The sequence below is a fragment of the Accipiter gentilis genome, chromosome 4, assembly GCF_929443795.1.
Source record: "Accipiter gentilis chromosome 4, bAccGen1.1, whole genome shotgun sequence".
NCBI classification, from domain to species: domain Eukaryota; kingdom Metazoa; phylum Chordata; class Aves; order Accipitriformes; family Accipitridae; genus Astur; species Astur gentilis.
The window spans coordinates 24678456-24683639 of record NC_064883.1 but is presented as its reverse complement, the minus strand read 5'-3'; positions in this window follow the sequence as shown (position 1 = coordinate 24683639).

Here is a 5184-nt window from a genome sequence, read left to right as displayed (position 1 = left end):
GAATATTATTAGGTGTCATCATTGTGAAGTTGATAGTATTAGAATGTTATTCATTTTTGGAGTGTAGTATTTTATGCTTCTCCCTGTCAGTGTTTTGCTTCCAGAAGTTTCAAACTCTGAGGCATTTTACAGTTTAAACATTCCCTGATTACATTTACCTGTAATCCTACCATTGTCTCTAGGAAGGCTATTGTATTACTATATGTAACATCACCTGAGATCACTTAAGTATACATTGGTTATAAATACTTGTATATTTAGAGCTCTTGAATAATGTGAAGCAAAGCCCCATCTGAGCCTCTCACTACACAATGTTTGAGAAGTAGGGCCTAGAAGTGAATAAAACACAGAAAAAAACAGTGTATTTTAAATGCAGTTTGACTGAAGTATGACGGTCAATGCCTGAGAGTTCATTAAAAGTGCAGAGACTGCTTTGATCTGCATTGTATTTTAACAGTAACGGTAGAATTGCTACAATTAGTGTTGGGGTTGGGGTATGATTATAAAAGAAGAAGCTGAAGTGCTCCTTCAAGACCTGCAGAACTGGGATGAAGGCTGACACTCAGAGGAAAACAAACAGTTTGTTTTGTGCTTGTGTCAAGGGAGGTGTCCCAGACTATTTTTAAAGGTCAGGGTTAAGACTGAGTTGGGTCAGGGTCACATAAACATGCTAATTTTACAGCTTGATGTTCACATAAATTGCAGTAGAGAAAGAAGCATATGATTTGTTAATATTTCTGTTCCCACTAACTGTGCCTGGATAATAATGAGCACTAGTAAGGGCTCTAATTAGATTTACAAAATGTAGGTGATAAATTATTACTTTTACTTCATCATCCTGAAAGAACAGGGTCTTAGGAAAAGGACTTGGGCCAAAGGGAAGAGTATTTTTTTACCCTTTGCTGCTATTAGCTCTAAAGCTGGAGTTCAATTAGCGCCACAGACACCAGGAACTGACTTTTTTATTATTATTGCTGTATGAAACTTAGCACCTGAAGAAATAGGATGACAATGGATGTGAAATGGAAAAATAGTTGTGTTTGATTTTGGCCAGGGGAGAGGTGTCTAAACAGTTATTAAGGATTATTGTTAACATTAGGACAAAGGCTGGCAGAAAAGATTACAAAGAACAGTGCCTGAAGTGCTCAGTTTATCTGCCTATCTTGCCAAATCCACAGATTAGCCAGTGAAGTCGTCCCAGCTTGCAATTATCCAGCAGTCATTTTTAGTTGGAAAAGAGTGTTTATGGTAGACACAAGGACGTCCAGGTACTGAGTAATAAAATCAACATGTGCTGGACCTCTGCCCTCATGGGAACTAACTCTACTTGGCTGCTGTTACCTATCTCGGAACAGAACAGAAATCATTTCACAATTTTCTCATCAGTCCTCAATTAGATCCGTATATAGTATCAATATCAAATATCAAGCAACTCATCTAACAGTTCACACAAAACTGAAGTCCTCTTTCATGTAAAAACAAAACCCACACCCAGCCTCAATCAGATTTGGTTTTCACACAGCCCAACATGGCCATGAGCCATCCACTGTCTTTTCAGCCTCCCGTCTAATCATAAACTTGGAGGGATCAATGGCTGAGGCTCCTTTGCAGACCTTCCTGGAAAGCCCCCTTCAAAGCCACCGGTGGCATGGCCTCCAAGTTGCCCTGGAGTGCAGGCAGCCTAAACTGCAGCCTGCTGACCCTTGGTACAGCATAAATTAGTGATAATTTGTAAAAAAACCTACAGGAACAAGGAAGCATGCCAGACTTCCATGCTCCACATGCCTAAATAAACTAAGCTCCAACTCCTAACCTGCATCCATCCCCATCTTTAACATTATGTTGTGACAAAAGCCCGTACCCAACAAGCACATAAAGTGTAAGACCCTGTGGGTCCCAGCCCTCCTTCTCACTGTTGGAGATAAGCAGAATCCAAACATTAAGCAAATATAACAAACGTTAACAGACAACCCTATAGATACTGCTATAGCAGTAGCATGTTCACCTAGCTCTTAAACCAACACGGACAAGGTCTCAGAGGACCAAGGAACAAAACTACCAGCTCAGGCCTTAGTCCCAGTCTCAACCCTAATTCAAACTATAACCTTGAGCCCAATCCTTCTTGTCCCTTTCTCATTCCAGTTTTGTCCTAGGCTTGTACGACATAGAAATTTGAACAGTAAGTCTATCACTTCAGCCTTTCCCATCCACAACAATAGATCAAGAAGAAATTATTCATTAATCTTATGTCATAAATCAATTTCAATTCAATTGTCGCAGAAAGCCCCAATACTCGAGCAACTTCTTGGCTTGGTTAAACTAATATCAATAAATCAATGTATTTCACATGCTGAATTTTGAAGAGTAAAAGTAAAAGCAAACTTTTATCCCCTGGGATTTTAATGAAGGGTAAACTAAGTCACTAGCATACATAAAGTGATCTCTTTAAAAAGTTTAAGACATTCTGCAAACAACATTTATTCTTCTGAAGGGTCAGTTGTTTTTGGAACCTTCTAGGAGGAATTCTTTTGAGAAATACTAGATCTAGAGAAAAAAAGGTAACTATATTGGCTCTCAGAAACATGAACATACTAAAGTTAGCACCCTGGAAAGCAACAAAACTGAAGCAACCCATAAAGTGGAAAGATATTGGAGGGAAGACGTGGAACACTTAGCAGGATTGCCTGAACCAGAAGACTGCAGTGAGAATTTACGATTTAAAAATTTACAGTAGTTCAGTTTGAAGGAATTTTAACCATGTAGAGTGCTCCATCTTGAAGCCACAGCAACTGTCAACATCTCTCAAGAGAGGGACAGCCCATATTTTATGCCTATCAGTCCAAAATTTCCTTCCTAATTATGTTTTTTAAGTACACATATATGAAATAGGAAAAAAGAATCTTGGGAAATACCTGTAAAAAAGGAAAATCAGGTAAGATTTGTATGGTGCATACTAATTTTGCATGTCCTTATGGATGTATAATTTAATAGATGATACTGGAGAATGTAATATTGATTATGTTAAAAGGTTATTGATTATGCTAACAGAGTGAGTGCTTAAGAACCCTATAGAATAGGATAGAAAATACCTTCTTTTTTAAATTATTTTTATCTATAGCAAACACAGAATTATTTACTCAATTAGTGGATTAAAAAAGAATTTAAAAGAGCTTGCCTTGTAGTTTCCAGTATGAGTAATAACAACAAAATCTCAAAACCTGACAAAGCATGTTTGGGCTCAGCCCTGCCACCCATTTTGACGAAGAATTATGTGGTAGCACCTTACCACTCTCAAAAATGACGTTAGAGGCTTAATCTAAATAGTTGTTTTTTTTTTAAAAGGGGACTAGGTGATCATGCAAAACCATGTGCATAACTGCATGCAGGCATCAGCCTTACAGCCTCAACACCAAGCGCCCCGGTGACATTTCAGCAGCTGCGGTGATGCGCTCCAGCTCAGGCAGCAGCTCCCTGCTGCTGCTGCACTGGGGGCTGGGGGGGGGACAGACACAAGAGGTGCTGAAGCTGTAGCCCACCCTGCTAACGAGGTTGCCAGGGTTACCGCAGGGATCCCAAGTGTGGAGATTCGGGACTGTAATAGAGAAGTTTTGCTTCACTAAACAAAAAAATAACAACATAGAGAGACATGATTAAATACTAGAGGATTGCTGCAGAAATAAAAAACAAAACAAAACAAAATGAACTGAATAAAAACATTAACAGCTACGTCCAGGCAAAATGCCAGAGCTGGCAAAATTATTGCTAAATCCTGAATTACCTGCCGATTTTAAAAAGTGTTTTGTAAACCCAGAGCGAATATTTGGCACAACACAATTACGTTAACACTCCTGTCTCTCTTACACCCTTTACCACTCTCATGGTACGCTCACATTTACCCCAGCTATACCGCTTGGAGACAGATGTGTCTTGTTCCTAGTGCAAGACAAGATAGAGCCTCAGCTTCAGCCACCCATGCTGGTTCAGCACAACTCCTCCAGCATTTGGCCTTAACGGGTCTCATCCAGGAGTTCTTGAACTGGGCTACACAGTAATTCAATGTCTGAGTATAAGATACCATTAGAATCAGGACAGCTGCAGTGCGTTGTCCCTTTTTGGCACAGCAGGTCTGTGTGAGACAGGGTAACCAGGGCCAAACATCAGAGCACGGGCATGAAGCCGTGCTGCTGAGTTTGCCCCAGGCACACGAGCAGCCCTGTATAAGCACAGCAGGACTGTGACTAATTTTATTACATACGCAAGGGTAAAATAGCTTGTATCTGAGTTCAGAATTGAGCCTCTGGTATAAATACAGCCTTAAAATATGAGTTCAGAAACTACCAGTGGTTGCTGTGGAATGCACTAACACTTCAAAAGCCTCCTAAAATTTTGAGAAAATTCCATCAATCAGAGTCTTAAAATTGCTCATGCTTTTCATCATTTTGTTGGGGTTTTTTTTCCCCATAATTTTCTGCTTCTATTTTATAGTCTGTAGTCGAGGAAATCCTCTTGCTCTTGCCTTTTTTAATTTATTTTTGACAAGGAAGCACATACATTTTTACGATACCGTTGCAAAATCTTATGTGATCAGCATAAGGTCAGGAGGAGGTGGCTTATGTAATAAAAGAGTTTGAGAGAAAACTTGTCTTAAAAGTAACGTCCCCTCACTTATATAATTCTTTGCGATACAGTGTTACACTGAGAAATTATTTTGAACAACAATATTTACAATTTTTTTTGAGGAATTGCTTTTTACATCTTAAGTCCAAACACCTCAGGCCCAGTAACTCCTGCAAAATATTGTTCTTCACCATAGACTGTTTCTTTGGCTGTGAAACGTCTGTATTAGTATTCTTAAGCACTGTAGTTATTCAGGATATCACAGAAATCTGTTTCTGTTCTAAACTATTTCTTTTTGAAGCTGCTAGTTTTGAAGATTACTAGAGAGTAATCCTGAACAGGGAAAGGTGTCTGCATGTATTTATTCTATAAACACCTAGCAGAAAATTAAAATTAATACGGCAAATGTAAGAATGAAAAAGAATAATTAGTAACTCTAAAAAGGCAGTTTAACTAGTGAAAAAAGAATTTTCTGAACATAGCTATTTAGGCATGCATCTTTATTTATTGTGAAGATTTTCAAGAGTACAATTAAACTAGACAATGGTGGTTCATTATCTTCAAGTT